We start from the raw sequence: 16,366 nt of genomic DNA on the forward strand, positions 1-16,366 counted from the left end.
AACATCCTTGATTTGGGTAAGGTGTTTGTATCTAGTTATTTTTAGCTTAATTGAAAGTGAGCTGATTGAGTATATGCTATATGTTAAGTTAATGTTCATTTTGGAAAAGAAATCCACTAATCTAGTTTTTCCATCAGTATACAGGAATTAAACAAAAGGAAGCAACATAATCATACTATTGAGAGAATATAACTAGATGCCTGGATGTTAAGAAAACAAATGAGGAAGGCCAATTGAGCATGATTTTTGTCCATAGGCTCTGTTACTCGAATCATTCGATTACATTTTCATCTTAGCACTACAACATATATAGATTTTCCTCTACTCTGTCATTTGTTTAAGTCGTGTATATGTATATCTCTTACTTATATGTGATAGTATTGTCCTGAGTCCCCAAGGGGCCAACTCTACCACACTGCTCTGAGTTTGCACTTGCATACTATGAATTTCTATCTAATTACTAATTTTATTTTGTAGGAAAGTTCTGGTGGACAATTAAAAATGGTGCCAAAAGACTTTGATCTATTGGAATTTAACGATGAAGACTTTGGACAATTACGATTTTTGTAATTCCTGATACTACATTTGATTTTGTAAAATTACAAGCATGAACCTTGAAATAATTTGCTTCATTGTATTACACAAGATTTAATCTTTTTTTGAAGTTCATTGCAAGTATATGCATTGGAATTATTCTTTTGTTATTTTTTTTATATAATTGAGTGTTTGAGATCTTCGTACGTGATTATGGGATACAAACGAAAATATATTTTATTGAAAATAAATTACTTCATAGCTTAGATACAATTGCCACACATCAAATGTGTGGCCACAGGGATTGGAAAATTTGTGTCTTATATACTAGCAAAAGCAATGCTTTCAAGCGTGTTCTAAAAAGTAACAAAGGCCACATTTTTCATGTGTTGTTGTAGTGCCGAAAGGTGTTACCATAGAGGGCACTACAAACGTGACCTTTATTAATTTTTAGCCACGTTTTTTAAATGTGGCTTCTAAAGCAACACTTAAAAAGCGTTGTCTTAGGGCAAAGGTTACGCTCATTTAGGACACTCCTCAAAAAGCGGTGTCTTAGGTCCGAAAGTGTGGCCTTTAGTCAAATGTCACACTATCTGATAGTTAAAGCCACGCTTTTCAGGTGTAGTTAAATGCCTAAAATGTTGTAGTTATTGAGACAAAGACTCCAGACCAAACGTGACGCAACTCATATCAAGGCATAATTAATTTATAATAAAACGTTAAAGTAATTTTTCCACTATTTTATTTTCAATATAAACAATGAAAACTGACCAAGTTACATCGAAATATCTTTCATATTCATTCAACTAAAACAGAACAAACAGAAAAAAATAATATCTCAAGCCTTTCCAATGTACTACTAGTTTCTCCCTCTTGACCTTTTCCCATGTGCTTCTTTCGAAAGACGATTTCAGAACTTAAACTGATATATTCAATTTAATTTTAAAAAAGTCTTTATAATAGAACCCTTTGCGTTTTATATCTATATTTTATGTCAAAGATGATGGTTAAGTTGAACCCGTTGATACATGTGCCCGATGCCCCTTTCCACTCCACCCATATTGAGGTCACCATGTCCTCGTCAGCTGCAAAGATCTGGAGACCATAACATTTACTGATTTTAGGATGCAGATTTGCATTAGAAACCTGAGTTTCAATCTACTGTAAGCTTGTACATTTTTTGCAAATATTGTTACACCAACAATGTTCCTTCTTCACCATGGAAATGATGAAGCAAGTTTTGTAACTTCACTTTGACTATGGATTCTTGTAAATGGCTAGAAAGGCAGTGGCGGATTTATAGCCCAATATATGAAACACTGATCTCTTCGTCAAATTGAATATTTTATGTGTAAATGCCTAATTTTTGCCTTATATATATATATATATAATATGTATGTGTGTGTGTTTGTTCTTATTTGTGTATGTATAGGTTTTAAGAGTTGAGTAATGGTTTGATAAATGAGGTAGGGTTTGAGCTAGTGTAATTTAATTAAAATTGTGCAAAATTGGCCCAAATTTAAGCCCAAAGAGCCCAAACCCGGTCCAAAAGGGGGCTGCCAAGAAGAGCTTAAAACGACGTAGTTTTGTCTTGAAACTACGTCGTTTTGGTTAAGTGACAAGATTCAATCTCATCCACTCATCTTGATTTAATCCAACGGTCCTAGTTTGATCTTCATCCTAGGTATTTAAAGCCTAAAATCCCCAAATATTTTCCCCATTTCCCCATTATTTCCTCTCTCTTCTTTCCCTCTCATCACTCTCTCTTCTCTCTCCCCCCAAGCCGTTGTCGCCGCCCCACCGCCGCCGGCCGAAAATCGCCGCCACCGGCGGACCACCTCCAAATTCACACCATGTAATCTCCACAACTTCCTCTTTCCATATCTCCAAACCAAATCCTTCAAAAATCCCTCAAACTCTTTGAATCTTAGATCTAGGACACTTTCCAGTCACTTTTTTGCCCAAATTATTGAAGCTCCAACCACTACCACCCCACAATACCTACATAAATGGATAAAGCTCCTCAAGACCTAGCTATTGATGCCAATTTCACCCTGAAATATCGGCAACCAAAATCCGGCCAAATTCCGGCGACCTCCCCGAACACCCTCTTTTGGCATACCACCATTTTTTCGGCCACTTGAATTGTAAAATGGTAAAATCCTATTCTTTTTCATGGCTGATTTTTTATTTTTATTTTTATTTTTCAGATTTTATTTTTTATTATTAATTATTTTAGCATTAGTTTTTGAAGTTTTGGAATGTTAAATTTTCTGTTTTTGCACTTGTTGAAGTAGTAAAATAGCTTTGTGTTGATTAAAGTGAGATAGTGAGGAAATACTTGAGAGTATATGGTAAAATCGTAATCCTGCCCCGTTATTAATTTTTTAATTTTTTTAGTTAAAGTTAGTTTCTATCTTGTTTCTTCATTTAATCCATTTTTGATTATGTTTGTCTTGTTGGTTTTATTAAATCGCTCCAGCGATAGCGTGTGTTTCGTTTGGCTTTAATAGTTAATTTTTGTTTGCTTACGATTGGTTCATAACACATGTGTGAAGTTTAATTACATGTTTTAATACTTGGTTTAGTTTGAATCAACAGAATGATATTGATGTTGGTAAAATCTGAAGTTTATGTTATTTTATCACAAAATAGGGTGCTAGTAGCCTATTTTTACTAGTTAGGGTGGCTGAAATGATATTTTTTTTTCTTTTCTCTTTGTTTCTGACATAGTAGATTTCCTTTGACCTTTGGACAGATTTTGAACAGTGTTTAGCACACAATGTCAGTTTTTGTCGGACAGACATTTGGTGAACCAAAATCTGTCCAAATTTGCCTATTTAAGGGCTGCCCTTTCCTCACTTTGAGGGGACTCCATCACACTTCCAGGGGGCATTTTTATAATTGCTTTGTCACAAAAACAAAAAAATTCAGCAGTTGAACACATGAAAAGTAAGCTGAAATGGTGAGCTTTGGGAGTGAATCTTAGAGTGCAAACTTTTAAAAAAGTATAAGTCCTCTTTAGAGTTCGTTTCTGGGTTCCCTCTCTAAGTTTTCGGGTTGTTTTAACACGGATTTGCTGCTGGTTTTGCTGCTGTTTTTATGCTGCTTTAGTTGCTGAACTACTGTTTATTCTTTTGCTACCAGGTAATCCTTTAAGACTCGTAATGTACGTATTTTCAGCAATGGGAACAACTTGAACATGCTGCACCATTTAAATGTGTTTGATGTGATGAATAGTTTGACAACAAAAGAGCTTGTATGTTATTGTTATGTATCAAACATGTGATAATGTGAATATAGTCCTTCATAATACTTGAATATTGAGTTGTAAGTTTTTGAATGTGATATGTAAGTCGTTTATGGATTTTTTAAGCATGTTTTCAAGCTATTATATTCGAGTAACAATGCTAAGTATGCCATGAATGACTTTAGGTGTATAACACATAGCATGAGTTCGTTTTAGTTGCTGAAATTTCACTACCAACATATGCTTCTAGGAATGCTGTGATAATATCTTTGTGAATCTGGTCATTTTGCCGGATTTGCAAAAATGGCTATTTTTGTAAAGTGGACGTTTATACAATTGTGACTATTTAGTTAATGGTCATGAACTTAAACTAAGTAAAGAGCTAAAATTGTATCAACTTTGGGCCTTATTGAATCAAAGATAAAAGTTGGCCCATTTACCTTTAAACAACAAAATTACCCCTTTTCTTCTATATAGCATTGGGCCAATTGAAATTCATTTCTTGGCCCATTTTAATAATAAATTCCAGCAGCCCAAAAGCTCCATACAAGCTGGCCCATTTTTTTAACAATAAGTTGGCTCATTTCTTTTAAAATAGATAAAGTTGGTCCAACATTTATTTGCATAATTTTTCCCAACTATAAAGCTCGAAAAAATAATAATAATATAAGATTTTTCTACTATTTTAATTAACTAGTTTCCCTTTAATTAATTTAAACGTTAGGCAAATAGTAGGTGCGCTTTAACTTCACGGACTCACTTGTGTAGTGTGACGCTTAACTTTTAATAAGTTAATTCATCAATTTCATGTCATATTCAATAGTTTTAATTAATTTATAAATCTTTTGTCATAATCACGGATTCGCTTGCGTAGCGTGGTAGTGACATTTAATAAATTTTCTGGAAAAAAAGAGGGTTATTGTTTCCTCCAACACAATTGCAGCAATTTTTCAAAAGTAAATGACGTGCTAACAATCGTCTGTCATGACTGCGGATTCGCTTGCGTAGCGCCGTTATGACTTAATAATAAATTTCGTCGATCACGCATTCGCTTGCGTAGTGTGGTTATGACATCTTATTATTCAAAAATATTCTTTAATTTTTTCTAATAATCAAGAGATAAAAGAGGATAGGTAAAACATGAAAATAATATAAATCACAGTTTGTCCAAAATTAATTCAAGCCAAGTTTAAGTCAATAAAGCGACCGTGCTAGAACCACGGGACTCGGAGAATGCCTTATACCTTCTCCCCGGTCAACAGCATTCCTTACCCGAACTTTTTTTTCGCGGACCGATTAAAATAGAGTCAAACCTTCCTTTGACTAGGGATCCAAATAAATGGTGACTTGGAACACCGAAAAAATCAATTCTAAGTGGCGACTCTGAACAATAAAATAATCCCTATTCAAATTTTGTCACTTTAATTGAAAAAACTCTTTGGCCCATACACATACTATTATTATTTGGAGGGGTAGAAAAGGGGTGTGACAGCTCTGGCGACTCTGCTGGGGAATTACATAAGAAATCGAGCTTTTACATGTTGACTTTTTATTTGGCTTTATTAATTTTTTAAATATTGTGATTTATTTGTGCCTAATGTGCTACCTATTCGCTTTTTATCATTTTGATATTGTTGAACTGTACATATAAACTGTTTTCTCACGCACCCCCTCTGAGTCTTTTTGAAATTAAAAATTGGGCATTTTCTTGACATAGCCCGCTTTCTTTGAGATAGCCGAGGTGTTCGTCACCCGGTGAAGGATTTTAGTCACACCTGTTTTAGGCGGGGAGCACCACCAGTTAAGCCGGAAAGCAATGCTACCGGTACACTGACCCTCCTCGGCTCGAGTTGTCCGCTCGAGTAAGCCAGTGTAGATACTTTCTCCAATAGGATCTAAAACTAGAAGAACAAGCCTCATGCCGGATATCCCTAGTAGGTTCGCTTTATTTGCATCACGTGCATTTGACTTAGCGAAACTCGGCACAGGGGTCGGGTGCGTATAAGACAGGTATCCTCTTTGAGACCATCATGTTCACGTATGTGCTACTTGATACATCATTCGGAAGGCTTACTTGCATTGTCGACCGGTTTTAAAAAAAATTAGTGTAATTATTAAAAATGAAAAAAAAAAGAGAATAATTCTCCTAGTTTAGTGCAAATAAACCTTTTTTAAAAAAAAAATATATTTTGTAGTAGTCTGGTGTGAGTTGTAAAGATTAATTTTCATTAAATAAAACAAAAAGGGAGAGTACCCTATTTTACTGAACTACGCGGGTTTGATTCTCACCGGATGTGAGATACGTAGGCAACCTCCATCGGGTTCAGCCCACATGTTTCAAAAAAAGGGAGCATAAAATTTTCAAAAAAAAAAGGCCTATTTTGGTCACCTTTTATTGTCTGGCCCTCATGTTCCAGATGTTTTGTCAAGACAGCCTTAAAATCTTCCTGGGAGTCATTTTTGTAAAAATAGTTACTTTATCCATATTTATTCACCTTTTACCATTTTGCCCTTATGTCTGGCCATTTTTGTCGAAGCAACTTTAAACCTTTCCGGAAAGATTGTTTTTGCAAAAAGTAGATATTTTTATCTGGTTATACTCATATTGCAAAGGATCATTTTCGTAAAAATAGTTTTTATTTATTTATTATTTTGTCTATTTTTATTGTTTTGTTCATGTGTTTGGCTGTTTTTGCCGAGACATCCTTTATGCCTTCTATGGAAATATTAAAGGGTCGTTTTTGTAATAATAGCCATATTTTTCACTTTTATCATCTCAACTTTTGTGTCCGGTAATTTCAAAATATATATTGTAATTAAAAAAATAGATCGAGTCCTAAATTGACCAAAAAATAAAATAAAATTATGAATGATCATAATTTGCATATAGTTTGGGTAAGTCCTAACCCTTTTTATCTTATTCTTAGGATCATCATGAGTTCTCCGCAAAGAAGTAGTCAGAAAAGGGTAAGGGATGAGACACCTCCTATGTTCTTAATCAGAGATAAGACCCCGAGTAGTCTCTGTAATTGGTGGTCTAGTTTTGCTACATGGGAACGGAATCGAGTATTTAAGCACCTCAAGTTCCTCACCAATCTCATGGGAATTAAGCCTAACAGAGATTTAATCGAGGCTCTAGTAGGTTTTTGGGACCCCGCGAACAATGTCTTCAGGTTCAAAGATTGTGAAATGACACCCACATTGGAAGAATTAGGTGGGTTCACCGGATTGGGGAGAGACCTTCGTGGGAAAAGGCCTGCTGCTCTGAGAAAAGTTGGTGTGAACAACTTTTTAAAGAAGTTATGCCTTCGTTGAATTCCAATGGTTTGCTTAAACGAAGGTTGGGTTCCGTCAGAATATTTTTATGACAGATTTGGAGACGAGAAAGGGTTTGAGAACTTTTCGGGCACAGAATTCGTCAACCAGTTGAGTTACGACGCTTGGAGGGAGTTGAGAATCTTTGCGTTCATGATATCATTTCTAGGGATCATGGTCTTTTCGGAGCGTGGTGGGCGCATCAGAATTCAATTGGTTGCGGTAGTCTCGTATTTGCAAAGTAGCGAGGATCATACCATTCTTCCCATGATTTTGGGAGATATTTTTCGGGCTTTGACCCATTGTCAAGAAGGTGAAGATTACTTTGAGGGATGCAACATTCTGCTGCAGATGTGGTTCATAGAGCACCTTTATCATCATCCAATAGTAGTAAATTTCAATGATGATTAGCTGAATTACATTGGATGTCACCCAGACAGAGCTGCAAGTTGTAATCTTCCAGAGGGGGTGAGGGCTTGGCAGACATTACTTGGTTCATTGAGTGCTGATAGAATCACTTAGAACTATTACTGGTTCCCTTCTGCTAGGGTCATGCATATGTCGACGTATCGCCCATTCTTCATACTCATGGGTTTTAGGGGTTTCCAACCCTACGCGCCTTTACGCGTCATGCGCCAGTTAGGGAGAGAGCAAAAGAGGCCCCCGATTGAGGACATGTGCCCGTTCATGTGGGAATTCAAGGAAGAGGAACCTCCAAGGGAGTCATATGCACAGAAGATTTGGTTTGGTAGTCGATTTTCCAATTTAGACGAGATGGTAGCTGATCGTGAACGTGGGGAGGTAAGCCTCGCATACCTTGAGTGGTTTCACAACCAGGCTATCCCCGAGCAAAGGACAGAGATATCCATACGACATGCAGTTGATTGGGAGAGAGAGATCGAGGTCAGAGTTAGAGAAACCAGAAGGGAAGTGGCGCAAGAGTTCCAATCTCGTATTGACACTTTACAAGAAGATAAGGGCATTCTGGAGACAGCTATTGACGTACAACAAGCTGATTTTGAGCGGGAAAAGGCTTAGTGGGCACGAGAGAAGCAAGCACTCAAAGCCCAAATTCGAAAGAAGAACATAGGCACAACCGCTCAGCAGCAAGAAGAGAAAGAAGCCCAGTTCAGGGTAGTCCGTGATCATGAACGTAGAGGTTTCGCTCCATTAATCCAAGGTCTGAGAGATCAGATAGGGGGAGTTGAGTCAAGCAAAGAGAGCCATATCGCAGAGTTTGAAATAGAAAGACACCACTACCAAAAGGTGATCAATCAATTAGAAATGGAGTCGCTAGAAGTTCGGCGCCAGAAAGATATGGCCTTGGACCGCGAGCGTGATGCGCTGGATCTAGCTGAGACCCGTGGTCGACAGAATCAAGAGCTACACGTGGCTCAGGAATACATTAAGGGAAAGATTCTCGAGGTAGCCACATATACCTCAAAAGCATGCAGGAGTTGCCAGGGCATGACGCCCGAGCGGTTTGTAGAAGTATCATTGAATGTTGCTCGTCACATATCTGCAGACTTGGAGAGGATATACCGCAATATTGGGGGTCAGCCGCAGGAACAAGAGCCTTGATTACAGTAATGCTGGTGGATTCTACTGCAGAGATCAAAGTCTTCTTTAAGTTATCAGTCTTTTTCATTATGCTTTTGTTGTTTCTAAGTCTATAAGAGTCTTTTGGTGTTGTTTTGACTTTTATTCTAAAAAGACTATTTGAGTCAGGTTTGGTCTCGTTTATCTTTATGTAACTCTTGATTTTTGAGTCTTGTATCAAAATATTATATCGAAAATCAATGAAAAAGTTTTTGATGTTTGTTTTGTAAAAAATAAAAATATAAAATCAAGTGTCTTGCATATCTGAACTACATAATGATCTGATTCATGCGGCAACATAATACGTAGGCAATCCACAAAAAGACTCGATCAAGGATTCATTTTAAAATGGATTTAAAGTAAGGGATCAAATAAGGCGAGTGAAAAAAAATAATAAAAAAAAAAAGAAAAAAAGAAGAAGAAGGAAATAACAGTGTCAATAAGCAACAAGCTGATAGGCCGGAATGAAACATTGAAGCCTTCGAAAAGCATTTTAGAAATGGTGGCGATGTTAGGAGCATGACATATTACGTGTAATTCATATCTATAAAATGCCTAACCCTAACACGTTTGTTGTCTCTTAAACCAGTAAGTTTAAGATGGTTGGTTTGTGGTAAATCTGGCAGCACATCATTACTTCACAAGATCTAAGGGACCAGTAGTAATGGATAACAATGATGAAATCGAGTTGGTCAATGACAATCCGCAGGGTCAGTCAGTTGAGCAAGAGTCTGAGGAGATAAGAAAATTGAGACAACAACTGTCAGATGGCTTGGGTTTCCGGTCGACCTCCACCCCAGGGTCCCTCAGAGGGAACTTACACCATACCCCAGGCTACTCAACCACCGCTCCATGCAACGAGCGACCCCATTCTACCACCAGGGTATGTGCCGAACTACAGCCTCCATGCTGCCCCCAGTACCTCTAATTGCGACCTCTAATCGCACCGGTCAGGAACACCCCTCTCGTCGTGTCTGGCGCACCGGTATATACAATCCCGCCACCACCTCCTGTGATGAGGCCAAATAATGAGCCACCATCTCATGCTTATGATGGACAATACTATTCTCCGAATATGGCTTTTGGGGTCTCGGCTCCATACAATCAGACTCCTCGATACGAATCACCAGTGGAAAATGAAATGCCTTCCACGACGATTGAGCCAGATGAGATGGCCAGGAAAATGAAAAGTCTTGAACAGAATATAAAGAACATACAAGGACTAGGTGGTCACAAAAGTGTTTCATTCAGTGATCTATACATGTTCCCTCATATCCATTTGCCACGAGGGTTCAAAACCCCAAAATTTGAGAAATATGATGGACATGGTGACCCTATCGCCCACTTGAAAAGGTACTGCAACTAGTTGAGGGGTGCAGGAGGAAAGGAAGAGTAGCCGATGACTTACTTTGGGGAAAGCCTTGTGGGGGTAGCTTCCGAATGGTTCATTGACCAAGACATCTCTTACTGGAATGTTTGGGATGACATGGCCCAGGCCTTCGTCAAGAAATTCCAATACAACATTGATATTGCACCAGATCGCAATTCCCTATCCAATATGAAGAAAAAGCCGACGGAAAGCTTTAAGGAGTACGCCATCAAGTGGAGGGAGCAAGCGGCCAGAGTTAGCCGCCCATGGATAATCATGAGTTGATCACTGTCTTTTTGGAGGCTCAAGAGCCTGATTATTTCCAAAACATGATGTCTGCAATGGGTAGGCCTTTTGCTGAAGCAATCAAGATAGGGGAAATGGTCAAAAATGGCCTAAAGACTGGAAGAATTGTAAGTCAGGCTGCTCTCAAAGCCACCACCCAAGCGATCCAAAATGGGTCGGGAAGTTTTGCAAATAGGAAAAAGAGAGATGAAGGTTCTATGATGACCTCGGGATCTAGGGAAGTTCAAAGAGGGGCATCGCACCCTTATGTGCAAGTTCAGCAGGGGCGATCCAGCAACCCTCAACATTTCTATCCCCCGCCAATTCCTCAATACTCTGTGGGCCCACCACAATATATAGTGTTCAATGCTCAATCATATGCTCGGCCTTCCAATCAGCAGGTACGGGCACCAGCTCCAAGGGCCCCCGACCTCAGCAACAAAATTTTTGGGCACCCTATAATGCTCGTCCCAGGCAGGATTGTGGTCGAGAGCAGAGGCCGATAGAAAAATTCACTCCATTGGCTGAATCATACTCTAGTCTATTCCAGAAGCTGAAGCAAATGGGCGTGATTGGACCCATCGCTCCCCACCATATGCATCCGAATTCACATGGATGTCAAGCAAATGCTAGATGTGAATATCATTCAGGTGCCCCGGGGCATAGCACCGATGACTGTTGGACTCTGAAAGGAGCCATAGAAAGACTCATTTCTGAAAAATTAATTGTAGTAACGAATGGCGAGGACCCTCCTAATGTGACAAACAACCTGTTGCCGGAACACAACGATGTTCATTTCATGGGAATGATTGGCCGAGATCAGGAATACAAGCCGGTCGACCAAACAGAAATGACAGTGGGAGCAATTCAAGAAGGAACAAGTCTGGAAGTAAGACCAAGCCGACATGTGCCGTTGATTGTGAAAGGTGCCCCGAACTCAGAAAAGGTAACTTTATTTGTGCCCAAGGTCTTGAGGTTAGAGGTTCGCTCCAATGTTCCAAGCCCAAGGTTGTATGTCCTTGGAGGCCACCCCGTCACAAGGCAGAATCGGGGCGGTACGAATGGCATAACAGAGCCGATCATAATCAAACCTTCCGTGCAACCCCATGTGACAAACACAAAAACTGTTCCTTGGAACTACACAAAACTGTGATGACCTACAAAGGCAAGGAAATCATAGAGGAAGTGGGGGAAATGGAGGTTTGACTCGATCGAGGAGGTGTTATTCTCCAGAAGAGTTGATGAAGGCCAAGCAAATTAGAGGAGGCCAATTGCCAATAAAGAAGCCAGTTGCTGAAGCAGAGGCAGAAGAGTTTTTGAAGAAAATGAAAGCTCAGGATTACTTAATCATTGACCAGCTAAGAAAGACTCCTGCCCAAATCTCTCTACTATCTCTGCTCATACATTCCAAAGAGCATGCCCGTGTACTAATCAAGGTCCTGAACGAGGCACATATCTCAGAGGAGACCACAGTGAATCAGTTGGAGAAGATGGCCAATAGATTTTTTGAGGTAAAAAGAATCTCATATACCGATGATGAACTTTCCGAGGAAGGAGCCGGGCACAATAGAGCTTTGAACTTGATGGTCAAATGTGAGGGGCATTATGTAAAGAGAGTCATGGTTGATGGAGGCTCAAGTGTAGATATATGCCCTCTCTCTACTTTGCAAAGCATGAAGATCAATACAGACAGAATCCGACCCAACAATGTTCGCATCCGGGTTTTCGATGGCTCAGCGAGAGATACCATGGGGCAAATCAACCTCGCCATGACGATAGGGCCGGTGGACTTTGAGATTGTTTTCCAAGTAGTGGACATGGTCACTTCTTATAACTTTCTTCTTGGAAGGCCATAGATCCATACAGCCCGAGCTGTGCCATCCACCTTGCACCAGATGCTCAAATTCGAACATGACGGGCAAGAAATTATTGTTCACGGAGAAGACGAGTCTTCCGTTTATAAAGACCCATTAATCCCATGTATTGAGGCCAAGGAAGGGTCTGAGTCCATTGTCTATCAGGCTTTTGAAGTGGTTGTTGTGGACTATGTCGAGGAAGGAAATCCCATTCTACATCCTCATCTTTCCGCCACATCTGTAATGGTGGCTACGGTTATGATGAGACAAGGTTATGAGCCAGGAAAAGGTTTGGGGGCATCATTGCAAGGAATTTCAGAGCCTATTTCTCCGTACCGGGGTACTTTTGGCTTAAGCTTCAGGCCAACACAATCAGACAAAAACAAATCCAAACACCGCAAAAAGAGTGGATGGGTCTTGCAACAGTCTATCCCTCATATTTTCTACACTTTTGTCAAGCCACAACTCCGAGAGGGTCAAAATTCCTCGGCGCATGCAAACATTGATGAAATTTGCCATGGCCTCAGCGAGATGTTTTCTGAAGTGAATATGATCCAGGCTGGTGAAGGCACTAGTCGTGCCGATGTGCAACTAATTGACCTAGACACCATGCTCACCAACTGGGAATCAACTCCTCTCCCCATAAGGAAGGAGTCTTGGTAGTCTACTTTTGCAGCTTCTTTTTTGTATTTTGGGTTACTTTCAGGGTTGTAATCCAAATATCTCAGGATGATTGTTTTGTTTTGATGTTAACCCTTCTATCCTTTCAAATTCAATAAAATGCAGTTCAATTTCCTATCTTTTTCTTTTCCTAATTCCTGTCATTTTATTTTCATTTCAGTTTTGTTAATACCGGCTTTAATAACATGACATGCATGCGGAATTCATGCCCAGATCTTGAAAAGCTGTCTAATATCGAAATAACGTATCAAGAGGTTGAATATGAGGAGGATGAGATTGTTGAGGAAATAAAAAAAGAGTTGGAACTATTTAAAAACAAGCCTAAGCCAAACCTTAATGAAACTGAGATGATTAATATCGGAAGTGCTGAAGAAGTTAGAGAAACGAAGATAAGCATTCACACTGAACAAAAAACCAGAGATATCTTGATTCAACTTTTATTTGAATACAGAGATGTGTTTGCTTGGTCTTACGATGATATGCCGGGTTTAAGTGCTGATTTGGTGGTTCATAAGCTTCCTACATATCCTAGTTTTCTACCAGTCCAACAAAAGCAACGAAAATTTAAAACAGACATGAGCGACAAAATCAAAGAAGAAATAATGAAGCAACTAAGCGCCAATATGGTCAGAGCTGTCTGATACACCACCTGGGTGGCAAATGTTGTGCTCGTGCTAAAGAAGGATGGAAAAACCAGATTTTGTGTCGACTATAGGGACCTGAACAAAGCAAGTCCAAAGGATAATTTTTCTTTGCCAAACATCCACATTCTTGTAGATAATTGCGCAAAGAATGAGATCCAATCATTTGTGGATTGCTATGCTGGGTACCACCAAATTCTAATGGATGAGGATGATGTAGAAAAGACCGCTTTCACCACGCCATGGGGTACTTATTGTTACAGGGTCATGCCATTCGGTTTAAAGAATGCAGGGGCAACTTACATGAGGGCCATGACCACCATTTTTCATGACATGATGCACAAAGAGATTGAAGTACATGTCAACAATGTCATCATAAAATCAAAGACACAAGCCGATCACATGTGTGATTTGAAAAAGTTCCTCGAACGGCTTCGTAGGTATTACTTTAAGCTTAATCCAGCCAAGTGTGCATTTGGGGTCCCATATGGGAAACTACTCGGTTTTATAGTCAGCCGGAGAGGCATCGAATTGGATCCATCTAAGATAAAGTCCATTCGAGATCTGCCACCCCCAAAGAACAAAAAAGAGGTCATGAGTTTTCTCGGGAGGTTGAACTACATCAGTAGGTTCATTGCTCAGCTCACAACCACGTGCGAGCCCATCTTTAAGTTGCTGAAAAAGGATGCCACTGTCAGATGGACAGACGATTGCCAAAAGGCTTTTGACAAGATCAAAGATTATCTGTCAAAACCCCCTATACTGGTCCCACCTGAACCTGGTAGGCCTTTGTTTTTATATCTATCCGCGATGGATAATTCCTTTGGATGCGTTCTGGGGCAACATGATGCAACAGGCAGAAAGGAACAGGCAATATATTATTTGAGCAAGAAGTTCACCGATTATGAGGTTAAGTACACCCTTTTAGAAAGGACATGTTGTGCCTTGACTTGGGTCGCTCAAAAGTTGAGACATTATCTTTTGGCCTACACTACTTACCTCATATCCAGAATGGATCCCTTGAAGTACATCTTCCAAAAGCCAATGCCCACTGGCAGGCTCGCAAAATGGCAAATCCTGCTCACAGAGTTTGACATCGTCTATGTCACTCGCATCGCGATGAAAGCACAGGCTTTGGCAGATCATTTGGCAGAGAATCCAGTTGATAATGAGTACATGCCACTTAGCACATACTTCCCGGACGGAAAGGTCAACTCGATAGAGGAAGTGGTTCCAAACGATCACTCTGTATGGAAAATGTATTTTGATGGGGCTGCCAATATCAAAGAAGTTGGGATCGAGGCAATCCTCATCTCACCTATTGGACACCATTACCCTGCGACGGCCAGACTTCGGTTCTTCTGTACTAATAATACGGCATAATATGAAGCTTGTATCATGGGTTTGAAAATGGCCATCGATCTGGATGTGCGTGAACTATTAGTTATGGGAGATTCTGACTTGCTTATCAGGCAAGCCCAAGGCGAATGGGAGACTCGAGACATCAAACTTATTCCGTACAGACAATGTGTGCGAGACTTGAGCAAAAGATTCAAATCTATCGAGTTCAGGTACATTCTTTGGTTTCACAACGAGCTAGTCGATGCATTGGCTACTCTAGCGTCGATGCTCCCTTATCCAGGCAACACTCATATTGATCCACTAGAAATCCAAGTTCGGAATCAACACGGTTATTGTAATTCAATCGAGACAGAACCAGATGGTGAACCATGGTATCATGACATAAAATGATTCCTGAAAACAAGACAATATCCAGAGCATGCCAAAGGAGATCAAAAAAGAACTATAAGGTGACTCGCCAGTGGTTTCTTCCTGAATGGGGAAATTCTGTATAAGAGGACCCCAAATTTAAACTTGTTGAGATGCATAGATGCTACAGAAGCAGCGGATCATGAGTGAAGTGCATTCAGGGGTATGCGGACCTCACATGAATGGATATGTTTTGGCGAAGAAGATTCTACGGGTAGGGTAATACTGGCTTACCATGGAGCGAGATTGCTTCAGATTTGTTCGCAAATGTCACCAGTGCCAGATTCACGGTGACCTGATTCACTCGCCTCCTTCGGAGTTGCATCCCATGTCCTCTCCTTAGCCTTTCATTGCTTGGGGAATGGATGTTATTGGGCCGATCGATCCAAAGGCTTCAAATGGGCATAGATTCATTTTGGTTGCAATTGATTACTTCACCAAGTGGGTGGAGGCCGTCACTTTCAAAGCAGTTACCAAGAAAACAGTGATAGACTTTGTTTATTCCAACATCATTTGTTGCTTTGGTATCCCAATGACCATTATCACTGACAATGCAGCTAATCTAAATAGTCATTTGATGAAGGAGGTATGCGAACAATTTAAAATCATGCATCGCCATTCTACCCCTTACCGGCCAAAAGCCAATGGAGCAGTTGAAGCGGCAAACAAGAACATCAAGAAGATTCTTAGGACGATGATCCAAGGTTCCAGGCAATGGCATGAAAAGTTGCCTTTTGCTCTTTTGGGATACCGTACGACTGTTCGTACATCTGTTGGCGCAACTCCGTATCTGCTTGTATACGGAACTGAAGCTGTAATACCTGCTGAAGTCGAAATTCCCTCTCTCCGAATTATTGTGGAATCAGAGATTGAAGACACTGAGTAGGTTAAGACCCGATTAGAACAACTGATGTTGATCGATGAAAAACGGCTAGCACCAGTGTGTTTCGGCCAGTTATACCAACAAAAAATGGCACGCGCTTACAATAAGAAAGTGCGCCTAAGGCAGTTTGAGGTAGGCCAGTTGATTTTGAAATGCATCCTTCTGCACCAGGTGAGAGCTAAA

At 39.9% G+C, this 16,366-nt stretch overlaps 1 long non-coding RNA gene and 1 pseudogene across 1 annotated transcript; both read left to right on the top strand.

Moving 5' to 3' along the window:
* The first annotated feature begins 2,252 nt into the window (after positions 1–2,252).
* On the top strand, positions 2,253–3,909 carry LOC138882273 (uncharacterized). The gene is made up of 2 exons (XR_011403753.1): positions 2,253–2,689; positions 3,682–3,909. It is a non-coding gene; the product is annotated as an uncharacterized lncRNA (long non-coding RNA).
* An 11,019-nt stretch (positions 3,910–14,928) lies between these two features.
* LOC138880757 (uncharacterized) lies at positions 14,929–15,523 on the top strand (annotated as a pseudogene).
* Positions 15,524–16,366: the final 843 nt, after the last annotated feature.

This window comes from Nicotiana sylvestris, chromosome 11, assembly GCF_000393655.2.
Source record: "Nicotiana sylvestris chromosome 11, ASM39365v2, whole genome shotgun sequence".
In the NCBI taxonomy this organism is placed as follows: Eukaryota; Viridiplantae; Streptophyta; class Magnoliopsida; order Solanales; family Solanaceae; genus Nicotiana; species Nicotiana sylvestris.